Source organism: Orycteropus afer, unplaced genomic scaffold (genome assembly GCF_000298275.1).
Source record: "Orycteropus afer afer isolate SDZICR_OR568_19922 unplaced genomic scaffold, OryAfe1.0 scaffold00032, whole genome shotgun sequence".
Taxonomy (NCBI): Eukaryota; Metazoa; Chordata; class Mammalia; order Tubulidentata; family Orycteropodidae; genus Orycteropus; species Orycteropus afer.
In genome coordinates, this window is record NW_006921619.1 from 4,329,877 (window position 1) to 4,344,908 (window position 15,032).

Genomic DNA, 15,032 nt, shown 5'->3' on the forward strand with positions numbered 1-15,032 from the left:
GATTTTACAAATCATATGCTTCATATGTAGCAGGCTTATTTGTCCGATGGTGTTTTTGCATGGTAGGAAGATAATTCTAAAGTGTTTCTCTTAAAGCTTTCCCTAGTTGATTAAGACATCACTTCTTGTTTTGAGCTTTTTGCTTTTTTTTAAGCCTGTCAAAATCCTGGTTGCGTAACTACTCACATCTTCAAGATAGAAAAATCTAGTAATGTTTTTAAAAATGGCTTCAAATGAACATAACTAAAAAGAAGGGCCAGAAGTTGTGTGGTTAATTTTCAAGGTAACTACCTTGTAGGGGTGGTTAACAAGTTGAACAGGTTGCTGTGCATAAAAATGACCGCTAATCTTTAGTTGCTCACCTCACTGGTTTTATTTTTAAGTCATCAGATATTTTGAATATGTAATTAGACCTGTGCCAATGTATGAGTTTATATCTCTGATTAAGTTTATATATTCACTTAAATTTTTTTAAGGGCAGTGGGTACACATAATAATGAAAGTATGTTTTAGTATCCCAGTGGTTTTTTTGGTGTCGTAAATAGCTATTCTAGTTATTACAGGAAGAATTATTCAACTCAGTGTCTGATTATAGTTTCATTTGCTCAATGGATTGAGTCACTGTGTCTTTTAGCAATATTTTTTTAAATTTAGATAAAGGGACAAATTTAGGGAAATTGGTAAGCAAATAGCAAGGAAAGGTTGTTTAGTATTTTCCTATTGTTAAGTGCTTTAGACTCATAGCAACCCCATGTGACACAGTAGAACTGCCCCATAGAGATTGCTTGGCTGTAATCTTTATGAGAACAGGTCACCAGGTCTTTCTACTGTGGAGCTTCTGAGTGGGTTCAAACCACCCTTGCACCGCTAGGCTCCTTGTTTAATGTTATTCAAAAACCAAAAAAAAAAACCACTGCCATGTAGTCAATTTCAATTCATAGTAACCCTCCACCCCCAAATAGGGTTTCCAAGGGTATAAATCTATGGAAGCAGACTGCCTCCTTTCCTGATTAGCAGCTGGTGAGTTCCAACTTCTGACCTTACGGTTAGCAGTCAAATGCTTTAACCACAGCCCTACCTATTCATTACATGAGTCCCGATTTTCAACTTCTTATATTGTCCTCCCCCAAAAAATGTTTGTAACCTTATTGAATAACATCTTTGCCCTAATAATTTCTCTGTAATTAAAAATAGATTCGATATCTTATCTTGACAAAGTATTTTTACTACTTGACACGAGAAAAATCAAAAGGTTGACAGAAGGTTGTTATCTTCCCTTGGCAAAGTAGAATGAAAAGATGGGAATATCCTTTGTTTTTGTTTTTCTTTTTTCTTTTCCTCTCAGGTTCTTTCTTTGTTAGTCTGAAATGTTAAAGTTATCTTAAGTTAAAAAATTCTCTTGTGATGTCTTTCTGGTACAATTAATATTATTCATAGAGTACTTTTTTCCACCAGCTTACATGTATTAACTCAGAGATGGCAGCACCTTGATTAGAATAGTAGAAATGCCATTACCTACTCACTGTATTCTAATATATAGACCTGTTTGGTAGCCATTAACCACATGTGGCTATTAAAATTAAAATTCTAATTAAAAAAAATTATGTGGCTATTGGCTACCATATTGGACACTTCAGAGTAGAATATTTCCATCATCCATAAAGTTCTACTGGGCAGCACTGATTAGACTTAAATGAAAATCTTTGTCAGTACAGTTGTTCCTCAGTATCTTCAGGGGATTGGTTCCAGGTCCCTCCACAAATACCAAAATGTCTCTTATATAAAATGGAGTAGTGTTTATATATAATCTACACACATCCTTCTATATACTTTAAATCATCTGTAGATTACTTATAACATGTAATATGTAAATGCCGTGTAACTAGCATTTTACACTCCCTTTTAGCCTTTGAGGGATTGCTTTGACTACTTAATTGCCTTCTCCCAGCCCCAATATTTTCAATTTGTGGCTGGTTGCATCTATGGATGCAGACCCCACAGATTCCATATTTTATTTTTTTTTTCTGACTGTACATATTTTAGTTGGTGGGTAATATTTCTTTAGAGGGCAGTGTTACATGCTATGTTTATAAAGAACTTACTGTGTGCCAGTAATTATAATATGCTTTATTCATCTCTTTGTGGTCAGTGCATCACACAGTGCTTGACACAGAGTAGACACTCGGAACATGTTTATTTGCTGAATACATGATGAGCAGGTGAGGAAAGAATGAATCCATAGTTTTACTTCTGTGTTTGGAGACAAAGTGACAAAATTCAAGACTGACTAGCCTAGAAGAAAGCTAGAAAACAACCATAACGGATGAGAATGACCATACAAAAACATGTCATACTAAGATAATTGTTTCTTTAGTTCTTCCATAAATGTCACCCTTTCAGACTTGTAGTGATGATCACCCACTCACACTCAACAAATTTGGTTATATCTGTACTTAATTCTTCCCTTAACTACTCCATTTGTGCTCTTTATTCTGTTCTTTCATCCTGTTCTCCATACTCCGCATCAGTTACCTTCAGTATGTTCATTCTCTCATTCCTTTCCTTTAACTTGTGAACATGTTCTAGCCTCCTTATACTTATTTCTTTGTCCTGTTCTTGTAACTTTGAAAATCTTTACAATTTTCTTTTAAAAAAGAGGTTTACCTTGTATATATATCCATGCTGTTGAATACACTTGAAATATGACTAATTCAAATTGAGAAATTATGTAAGTATAAAATAACACGATTTCAAAACCAGTACAACAAATATAAAGTATCTCAATATTTTTATATTGTTTATATAGTGAGATGACAATATTTGGATACACTGTGTAAAATATATTGTTACAATTCACTTTCTGTTTCTTTCTCTCCCCCCCATGTGCCATGTGACTACTAGAAATTTTAGAATTACACTGGTGGCTGGCATTTGTGGCTTATACTGTATTTCTGTTAGTACTGCTATATCACATTGAAAGTGAGCTCTTGTTTCTATACAGCACGTAATCTGTTTAAGTCTAGATTGCTCATTTACTAGATTAGACTGTAAATATCTTAGAGCAGGGGCCATATCTTATTCAACTTTATATCCCTTGCATTCATTATAGACTCACCAATGTTAGTTGAATAAAGGAATGAATATTGGATTTCTCAGGATTGCTTTGAAGCACTTGCCTTCATTGCTCCCAAGGAATGAATGGAGAAGGAGTAGGAAAAAGACACACAGGCCCATAGTAGGATTTATTTGGTCACTTGCCTGCTAACCAGACTGCTGGTGGTTCAAACCCACCAGCCACTCCTCGGAAGGAAGGTTGGGCAATCCTACTTCCGTAGTGATACTGCCTTGAAAACCCAAGGAGGGGTCGCTATGAGTCGGGGCCGACTCGACGGCACATAACAACAACAACAACAAGTTTTAATCTCAGGAATTAATGTTTACAAACCTAGATATTTGCTTGATATATGTATCAAAAAACAAAGGCACTGTTATTGAGTCAATTCTGATGCATAGTGACCCTCATTGGGTTTCTAAGACAGTAAATCTTTACGAAGTGGATTGCCTCTGCGGAGCATATGGTAGGTTTGAACCACCAGCCTTCTGGTTAGCAGTCAAATGGCTTAGAAACTGCATCACCAGAGCTCCTTTATATATAGATATATATTTTTTCCCTTAGATAACCAGTTTTTCATTTGATCAAGCATTAGAGAAATCCGAGGTTCCCAGGTCCCTGAGGACAGCGCCTTGTCCCACATCCTCCAGTGACCCTTAGGATTCCCATTGTTGTTAAACTCGCTACTATTGAGTCAGTTCCAACTCATAGCAGCCCTGTAGGACAGAATAGATAGAGTTTCCAAGGCTGTAAGTCTTTATGAAAACAAATTATGTCATCTTTCTTGCATGGAGTAGCTAATGGGTTCAAACCACCAACCTTTTGGTTAACAGATGCACGCTTTAACCACTGTACCACCAGAGCGCCTGTATTTCCTTCCAGCTTTCAAAATATCAAAACTAAAGCCTTCTAAGATTTGAGTTTAGAAACTCAGTTTATTTTCAGATATTCTTTGTTTTCTGAAGTTACTGTAAAATTAAGTGTAAGAAACACATTTATGATTAGATAACTTATATGTGACATATTAGGGAACTTATTTTTAAGCCAGTATATTTCAGGTTAGAAATAGGTATTTGAATTTATTTCTTTTGTATATATAGTTATAATAGATTCCGTAAGCTTTCCCCAGTGTGGTGAATGAGGCATGCATTGAATCTCTGTTCTTAGGTCTTGAAAGTGGTGGTGAGGAAACTGTCTGACTTTTGGATGTTCTTGTGAGGAAGTTAGAACACTGAATTTTTTTTATGCTGACTAGCTCACTTAAAATGATCTTTACAGTTTAATTTTAAATTTTCTTTCTTCCTTATCCTATACTTGGTATTGCCAAATTCTTTCCAAATTTCTAACACATATGTCTACTCTACTTAAGAGTTAGCTGATGTAGAAAATTATACTTGTTTCTCTTTAAAACTGTTGAGTGGAACCACAGGTACAACAGAAGAAAGCAGTGCCTGGTCCTGCGCTACTCTCGCCTCATTGCTATGCTTGAGCCCATTCTTGCAGCCACTGTGTCAATCCTCCTTGAGGGTCTTTCTTTTTTCTCTGATCCTCTACTTTGCCAAGCACGGTGTCCTTCTCCAGGGACTGGTCTCTTCTGATAACATGTCCAAAGTACGTGAGTGCAAAAACGGCAAGGAGGCCACATGTTCTGACCTCCTGTAATCCCACAAGAGGAAGACAGGATTACCAGCAGTAACCCAAGGCCTATTCCTGCAAGGCCAGACATGCTGTCTCCCTCCAGCCCTTTCACCAACTGTTCCTCCCAAAGCACCCACCACCTCTCTCCTGGGTTCAATAATTCGCTGCAGTGGCCACACAGAATTCACGGATTATGGGATTTATTAGGGAAGCACCAGACTACAACTCAAGTTCAGGAAGAACGCTCAGTCTCTCTCCCAGCCCACCGTCCCTCAGCCAGAAGTCTCTCACAGTTTCTTTCCCAGCAGTGCTGGTCCCTCGGTGTCTCACTCAGCAATGCGTGTCTCTCGCATCTCTTTCCCAGCAGCACGTGTCTCTTTCAGGGGCACGTGTCTCTTTCAGCAGCACATCTTCCTCCACCAGCAGTAAGAGAGAGTTCTGCCTCCAGGAGGCCTCCTTTTGAGCCCGGAAGGGTGGTCAAACTAGCCAATCACAGCATCAGAACTCTAAGCACGTGAGAGAGAGTGGGAACCTCCCAGAACATTGTATTGTGCCACGCCCAACAGAAATAACCCAGGTGGATAGCTCCTCAGTTGCTCATAGAAAATCCCACCTTGGAGTTTACAAAGAGTTATGGGTAGAAAAGCCACACTAAGTAATTTACTACACCGCAGTGAGACAGAGTCTCACCATCCTATCGTTTTATTTTCAATAAAATGTTGAATTAAGTAAGGATATTAATTAAGTCTGTGTGTTTATCTCTAGATTTTAATTTGAGGTGGAGTACTTTCAGCAAAGAAGGAAGTAGGATAACTAATATTCACAGATATTTATTTGGTCATTTGTCCTATATTTTGCAAAGTTGAGAACAAAAACAGGTGTTGTTGTATATATAGGTAATTTTTATGTGAACCCAGCATATCTGGTATAGGTTATTGTTGTTTAAACCTTTTATTAGGGAAATTTCAAGCATATTACAAAAGTAGAGAGAAAGTATAATGAGCCTCAGTTTATCCTTCACCCATCTTCAGCAGTTACTAACACATGGCCAGTCCTGTGTCATCATTCCCCCTACTTATTACCCCTGCCCTTTCAGTTATTTTGAAGCAAATCCCAAATATCATATAAATTCATTAATATTTTGATACATAAATGTTTCTATTCAAAAAGGACTTTTTAAAAAAGTATATATCCATAATTTCTAATACAGCTCTTCTCTAATGTGTTTCCTTCCTCATGTCCTCTTCCCATTTTCAAAGTCTAAGCAATAGATAGGATTAAAATCAACTAATTTTCTCCTTTGTTACATTTATATGGAGAAGAAATTGGAGAGGGTCCATGAAACAAACAAAAATGCTTATGTCAAAGAATGAAACGAGTGCAGTGTTTGAGGAGCAAATCATCTTTCCATCTTTGTTGTTGCTAAGAAATGATATCTCCAGAACCATTTCTTTCATCTCTGTTGCCACCAACTGACTCTAAAACCCATTACTGTGAAGTCAAATTCTGACACACAATGACCCTATAGGATAGAGTGAAACTGCCTCTTAGGGTTTCCAAGGGTTTAATCTTTATGGAAGCAGACTGTCACATCCTTCCCCTGTGGGGTGGCTAGTAGATTCGAACCATTGACTTTTCTGTTAGCAGCTGAGTGCTTAACCACTGCACCACCAAAATAAAACCCACTGCCATGGAGTTGATTCAGACTCATAGACACCCTATAGGATGGGGTAGAACTGTCCCATAGCATTTTCAAGGCTATACTCTTTATGTAAGCAGACTGTCACATCTTTTTCCCATAGGGCAACTGATGAATTTGAACTACTAATCTTTTGGTTACCTGCCTAGTGCTTTACCCACTGCGCCACCAGGGCTCCTAAAGCCCAGATTAGGTTTGTAATTCTTCCACTCAAAGTAACTCAGAGTAAAAGCCAAAGTTAACTTGATCTCTGTCCCTCTTCCTGCCCCCAATCACTTCTCATGTTCCACTACTCTTCACTCACTCAGCTTGATCCACACTCACCAACTCCTTGCAATTCCTCAGACGTGCCAAACCTACTTCAATCTCAGGATCTTTGTCTTGGCTGTTAAGGCTTCAGGTATCTGTTTTCCCCCTCACTTCAAGTCTTTACTCAAATGTTACCTCATCAATGATGCCTTTTCTAGCTATTTTATATGAAATTGTAACCTTCCTCAATATTTCCTATCCACTTTCCTTGTTTTTCTTCTCTTAGCACTTATCACTATCTAACATATTCCATATTTCTAACTTTTATCTCATGAAGACAGGGATTTTTGTCTGTTTTGTTTTCATTCTCCATCTAACAAAAGCTGTTTGTTTTCAACCTTGAGTCTGCTTTTGAATACTATTTCTTGTTTATTTATATATATGTATAATCAATTTTAACCATTTTTAAGTTTACAATTGACTGGCATTCACAATATTGTGCAACTGCCAGCACTATTTATCTTCAAAACTTTTTCATCATCCCTAACAAACTTTGTACTCATTATGGAATAACTCCCCATTCCCCTTAATCTCTCTACCCTGAAACCTAGCCAAACCGCTCACTGCCATTGAGTTGATTCCAACTCAGAGAGACCCCCCATTGGGGGTAAATGTTTATGGAAGGTTGGCAGTTCATATCCCCTCAATGGTGCCTCAGAAGTAAGGTCTGGTGATCTGCTCTGAAAGGTCACAGCCTTGAAAACACTACAGAGTACAGTTCTACTGTGCATCCAAGGGGTCACTGTCTTAGCTATCCAAGGAGCTAAGTTACAGTGCCTAAGGCATTTGACTGCTAACCAGAAGGTTGGTGGGTCAAACCCATGAGCCACTCCATAAAAGGAAGATTGGGCAATCTACTTCTATAAGGATTTACTGCCTCGGAAACCCAGTGGGGGTTGCTATAAGTCAGAATCAACTCGATGGCAGTGGATTTGTTTTTTGGGTTTTGTCTTAGTTATCTATCTAGTTTTGCTATAGCAAAAACACTACAAGTGGGTGGCTTTAATAAACAGATTTATTTTCTCAGTTTAGGAGTCTGGACGTCTGAATTCAGGGCATTGGCTCTTGGGAAAGGCTCTCTCTTTGTCAGCTCTAGAGGAAGCTCCTGGTCTCTCTTCAATTTCTTTTCTTCTCTTCATGTGGTATGACATCTGCCTTACATCTCAGCTTGCTTCTTTGTGCCTAATCTGCTCATTTTAGATCTCAGAGGTGATTAGTTTAAGACACCCTATACTGATATAGCCTCATTTACATAACCCTGTTCCTAAATTGGATCACAACTGCAAATATAGGGGTTAAGATTTACAACACACATTTTCAGGAGACACTTGTTTAGGAATTTTTATACTAGGTTCATGAAGCTATTTTTCCAGTATGTTCTTCAAAATGTTTTAGAATTTTTCAATATTTAGGTCTTTAATATACTTGAAATTGATTTTTATATTGGCAAACAATATTCCATTGTAAAGAGCCCTGGTGGCACAGTGCTTAAGTGAGTGCTCAGCTACAAACTATAAGGTCAGTTGTTTGAACTCACCAGCTTCTCTGTGGGAGAAAGATGAGGCAGTCTGCTTCTGTAAAGATTTACAGCTTTGGAAACCCTGGGGAGCAGTTCTCATCTGTCCTATAGGGTCAGGATTGACTCTAGGGTGATTAATTAGTTTTTAAGGTTTTTTTTTTTTTTGGTTGTGGAAGGATGTACCACATTGCAGTGTAGTAAATTACTTAGTATGACTTTTCTACCCATAAGTCATTGTAAACTCAGTGGTGGAATGAGCAACTGAGGAGCTCCTGATGGTAAATGTTATCCACCTGGGGTATTGGCTACTAACCAACGGGTCAGTGGTTGGAACCTACCAGCTGGTCTGTCAAAGAAAGAAGTGGCGGTGTGCTTCCATAAGCATTTACAGCCTTGGAAACCCAGTGGATGTCACTATAAGTCAGAATTGACTCGATGACAATGAGTTTGATTTAGTTTTTTGTGGCGCTCAGGTGGCACAGTGGATGAGTCATTTGACTACTAACCAGAAGATCAGTGGTTTGAACCCACCACCCACTCCACAAGAGAAAGCTGTCTACTACCATAAAGATTTACAGCTTTGGAAACCCTATGGGTTTGCTGTGAGTTGGAATTGACTCAATGGTGGTGGTTTGGTTTTGGGTTTAATAACTAATGAAGGAGCCCCGGTGGCTTAATAGGTAAGCACTTAGCTGCTAAGTGAAAGGTTAGTGGTTTAAACTCACCAGCAACTTCTCAGGAGAAAAGATCTGGCATTCTTCTCCCTTAAAGATTAAAACCTAGGAAAGGGCAGTTCTACTCTGTCATCCTACAAGATTGCTTATGAGTTGGAATCAACTTGAAGGCACACAACAACAATGCCTAATATTGAGCATTTCTTCATGTGCTATTAGCTGTTTCTCTTTTTTTTTTTTTTTTTTTTGGAGAAATGGCTGTTGAGATCTTTTGCCTGTTTTTTAATGTTTTACTATTTCAATTATTGAGATGTAAACATTCTATGTATTCTGTATACTTTTCACATATGAGATACCTGATTTGCAAACATTTTCTCCCATAATGTGAATTGTAGTTCTACTTCTTTTTAAACTCAAAAAGTTGTCTAATTATGTTACTGATTTACCACAAGGATTTATTTATTTACTCAGCATTATTTCTTATATCACATCTTTTCCCTCTGGATTCACTTTTACTGAAATACATTCTTTAGTTGTTTTAAGCAAGGACTCATGAGTGGTAAATTTCCTAGGTTGTTTTTTGTGTGTGTGCCTTAAAGCACCTTTATTCATCATTACTATTAAATACTAATTTAGCTAGATACAGAGTTCTAGATTAACAGTTACGTTCTCAACATATTAAAGATACTACTTATTCTATTACTTTCTGATACTTATTTTTTACTGGTATAAAACATGCTTTTAATCTGTCATTCCTTTGCTGGCAATATATTTTATCCACATTGCTTTTAAGATTATCTCTGGCCTTGATGTTTGGTACTTTCTGTATGATATATTCCAGATATGATGATGTTTTTGTTTTTCCTGCTTTGCACATGTGTGTACTTTTAGTCTGAAGACTTTTACCTTTAGAGCTCAAGGAATTTTGCAGCCATATTTTTCTTTAAACATTCCTTCACTGCCTTTTGTCTAATTCAAGAACTTTTTTTTTTTTGGTATATTTTATTATTTAAAAAAAATTTTTATTGTGATTTGGGTAGAAGTTTACAAAGCAAATTCATTTTCCATACAGAAGTTCATACACATTTTGTTTCATGACAGTGACTGCCATTCCCCACAGCATAACAGCTCTCTTCCCACTTCCTCTCTGTAGTTACCCTTCCCTGTATCCTTCCCTGCCATGCACTTCCACCCCCAACCCCCAGCTGTCTCCCTCCTTAAACACTGCCCTTCTGTTCTACCATGATTGATTGCTCCAAGGAATGTATCTACCTGTTGTAAATGTTCACCCCATATGCCTGTCTGTTCTTTGGCTGGAAGCCCCAAGAGTGAGTTCAGTTGCAGATCTGAAGGGTAACTGTTGTTGTTATATGCCGTGGAGTCGACCTGACTCATAGCGACCCCTCCTTGGGTTGCCGAGGCAGTATCACTACGGAAGTAGATTGCCCAACCTTCCTTCCAAGGAGTGGCTGAACTAGGTAGGGTCCATAATTTCAGGGATCTCACCAGACTCTATCAGACCAGCAAACCTGGACCTTTCTTTTTTTCTTTCTTAAATGATTTTGAGTTTTATTCCACATTGTTCTCCCATTCTATCCAGGATCTCCTGCACTGATCCCCCTCCAAGTAGTTGACAGTGGTAGCCAGGCACCACCTAGTTCTTCTGGTCTCATGGTCATGGAGGGTGAAGATCACATGGTCTACCAGTCCCTAATTCAAGAACTTGTGCTTGACATATGTTGAAGCCTCTCTGTCCTCCATAGCTCTTCTTTTTCATATTTGTCATTTTATGTTTTTTCTGCTGCTTTCAGTGTGAATTTCTTAGTTCTAGCTTCTAATTCACTTGTTCTCTTACCTGGAGAGAAAATTATCCTGTCTTTTTTGTATTTAAATGACTATTTTTCATTTCTAGGATATATTATTGGACCTTTTTCATTTCCCTCTGTTCTTAATACATATCTGCCTGATTATTTTTCTTTTTTAAAAAATATATATTATTTCTTTCATAATCTCTTTGAAGGTTTAAACATACTTAGTTTAAAGTTACACAGGTTTTTAAACTTCTTTGTAAAGGCAGGAGCAATCCCGGACTCAGCCCCAGTAGTATTCATTGAACCTAATTCTAGGACCCTGGCACTCTAGAACCTTCCACAAATCCTTATCATGACATAGGACTTGAACTTTATACCACTATTTCCAGTCCCATGGCTCAGTCCTGTAGGCTCAGCTCCTGCTTATGTAGATGTTTATCTTCTTTTTAAACCTAGCTAGGTCTTCTTTTAAAAGGTGTTCTGGTGGTGTGCTGGGTAAGGCATTTGGATGTTAACCAGAAGTTCAGCTGTTCAAACCCACCAGCTGCTCCATGGGAGGAAGAGGAGGCAGTCTACTCCCATAAAGGTTTACGGTCTTGGAAACCCAATGGCAATTGCTATGAGTTGAATCAACTAGATGGCAGTGCATTTTTTTTTTTTTTTTTGGGTGGGGGGTAGATCTTCTTAATAAAAGAAAAAAAAAATCCATCTTTGTTTTTATGAAGTAAAGAGTAAGAAGTAAAAATAAGAACTTTTCCAAAGTTAGTAACTTATTTTCAGAGCTAGAATTGGAACTCAGAGAGCTCTTCCCATGTGTAAGAGATTTGGCAGTCATGGGAAATCATTTTTTTTTTTTTAGGAAAACATCACTCTCAGGCCTTAAATCTGCTTGAGAGTGAGGTAAGACTAGAAAAAGGTTAAAAACCCATTGCCATTGAGTTGATTTTGATTCATAGTGACCCTGTAAGGCAAAGTAGAACTCCCTCATACAGTTTCAAAGGTTGTAATTCTGTGGAAGGGAATCAAACTGCCACATCGTTCTCCCTCAGAGTAGCTGGTTGGTTCAAACCACCAGCATTTCAGTTAGCAGCCAAGTGCTTAAACACTGTGCCACCAGAGCTCCTTAGAGAAAGATTAGGAAGAGGAACTTCCAGATAGCAGTGATACTCAGATGGAGTGACAAGTTTTGGGGTGGGGGAGAAATAACCAACAATTCCTTTAGTTACTCAGCTATGGCCATTCTCAAATTGATACATTATTTTAGGCACAAGAAGAAGTTAGGTATTCCTTATACTTTAATGGGTTTCCTTTTGTAAATATCTTACAAGGTAAACTCAATATATCTAAAGTGTTTTGAGCAGCATGGCAATTTTTTTTTAGTGTGTGTGTGTGTGTGTGTATATATATATATATATATATATAATAGTTTTTCCATTTCTTTTTGAATTGAATGCCCAGAAATTATTTTGGAGTTTGAAAAGTTTCTCATGTTGAAATAGAAAATGGAAATGCTGAAAAGAGATAGAGTAGTTGTCCATTTTTACTAATGATTTTTATTACATCTGTAATGAAATTATACCATACTTATAGCTCTTTATTCAGAAGAATTTGTTTGATAGTATTCTACAGGGAGGAAAAAAAGTCATCTAATGACTTACTACATTACAGTAAAATTTTACTTGGTATTTTGTTTTGTTTCCTGTGCTTATTAAAAGGCCTTTTTGTTTGTTTGTTTTGGACATTTTATTGTGCTTTAGGTATAATTTTACATGAGAGATTAGTTTTCCAATCAGTGATTCATATGTAAATTGTTCAGTGACATTGATTGCAATCCCCACAATGTGTCACCACTCTACCCATTTCTTCCCTGGGTTCTCTGCTTCCATTCATCTGGTTTCCCTGTCCCTCCCTGCCTTCTCATCTTTGGTTTGGGGCGAATGTTGCCCTTTTGGTCTCGTATACTTGATAGTTCTAAGGCGTACATTCTTCATGGGTATGATGGTTAAGGCTGTATGTCAACTTAATGAGGCCATGATTTTAAGTGGTTTGGCAGCTATGATATAGTTTGACAGTTATATAATAATGTAGTCATCCTCCATTTTGTGATCTGATATAATGTAATCACCTCAGTGATGAGATCTGATTTAATATAATCACCTCCATGATGAGAACTGCTGTGAGCAGCCAGTCAGTTGACAGGGAGTTTCCTTAGAGGTGTGGCCTGCATCCAGTATAAATGTTCCAGTAAGGCTCTGGCTTTCTGTGGGTCCTGCATTCAGCTTGCCATCATCTGACCTCTGCTTCTTGGTATTCATCAGCCTTTGCAGCCTGTGAGACAGTGGCTCACTATTCTGAGATTTTGCTTTGAAGATTTCTTTGCTCTGAGTGCAGCCGGCAGATAAAACTTGTGTAGTATATAATCAATTTTGATCTTAAATAATAGCTCTGAGAGTTCCGTGTCTTATCCTTATTCTGTTCTTGCTCTGTACACTCGTAATGGGCTATCTTATACATATCCTTGACTCTAAGCATCACAATTGTTACTAGGTTGGTTCCATTCTCAAATTCAGCTCTCTTTTCTAAGCTCTAAACAGAATCCTGCGTGGCATAAATGGCTATGTGCTCAATTAGTAGCTGAATGGTTGGCAGTTCATACCCATTCAGAGGTGCCTGAAAAGAAAGACCTTATGATCTACTTTCAAAAGATCACAGCCTTGAAAATACTACTCAGCACATATGGGGTTGCCATGAGTCGGAATCCACTCAATGGCAATAAACAACAACAACCCAAATAAGTATATCTAATTGCTTATTAGATACCCATGCTGGGTGTCCCACATTCAAAGCAGAAAATATGTCTGGTTTGATTTTAAATATTTAATAGAAGTAGGAAATTAGATTTTATCTAAGGTAATTAAGGCCTAAATCACTAAGGTTTCATCAACTCCAAGTGTTTAAAAGTGACTTATATGACTTAGGAACCAACTCATACATTTCTTTTATCATTAGTGCTTATTAGCATAGTACAGAGCATGGTAAATACTTTTTGATTGGTTGCTAAAGAAAATTCTTTGAATTGCTTGCAGGAAGATAGCAGAGAGCAATGCAAATTTCAGATCAGCAGAACAATTTTAATACTCATTGTGCAGCATAAATAACCTGCTTGCTGAAAGGACTGAAAATAGGCTAAAAGATTCTTTTTGGTTTTTTAATACATTTTCAAGTGGTGTTCAAAACTCCCCAGTGTGCCTCATGTCTGGGTACTCACCATCCCTTGTTAGTACTCATACGTAGCCCTGCCCATTTTCATGAAATAGTCCCTTCGTTAAACTACACCAGCACCCTGCCTGAGATAGTGAATACAAAATAAAATACATTTTTATAATTACTGAAATTTGATCCCAAATTTTCAAATGTTGTTGATTGTTGTTATGTGTCATCAAGTTGTCTCTGACTCATAGCGATCTTATGTACAACAGAATGAAACACTGTCTGGTCCTATGCCAGCCTCACAATCCCTGCTGTACCTGAGCCCATAGCTGCAGCTACCATGTCAATCCATCTTGTTGAGGGCCTTCCCTTCTTTTGTTGACCGTCTGCTTTACCAAGCATGACATCCTTCTCCAGAGAATAGTCCCTTCTGACAACATGACCAAAGTAGGTGAGACGATGTCTGGCCATTCTTGCTTCCAAGGAGCATTTAGGCTGTACTTCTTCCAGGACAGATTTGTTAGTTCTTTTAGCAGTCCGTGGTTCTTTCAGCATTCTTTGCCAATACCACAACTCAAAAGCATCGACTCTTCTTTGGTCTTTCTTATTCATTGTCCAGCTGTCACAAGCATATGAGGCGATTGAAAGTACCATGGCTTGGGTTAGGTGCATCTTAGTCTTCAAGGAGGTATCTTTGCTCTTCAGCACTTGAAAAAATCTTTTGCAACAGAATTGCCCAATGCATATGTCTTTTGATATCTTCACTGCTGCTTCCATTGGCGTTGATTGTGGAACCAAGTAATATAAAGTCTTTGACAACTTCCGTCTTTTCTCCATTCATCGTGATGCTGCTTATTGGTCCAATTGTGAGGATTTTTGTTTTCTTTATATTGAGGCATAATCCATACTGCAGATGGTAGTCTTTAATCTTCATCAGTAAGTGCTTCAAGTCATCCTCACTTTCAGCAAGCAAAATTGTGTTGTCTGCATATCTCAGGTTGTTATGAGACTTCCTCCAATCCTGATGCCACGTTCTTTATAAAATCCAGCTTCTTGGATT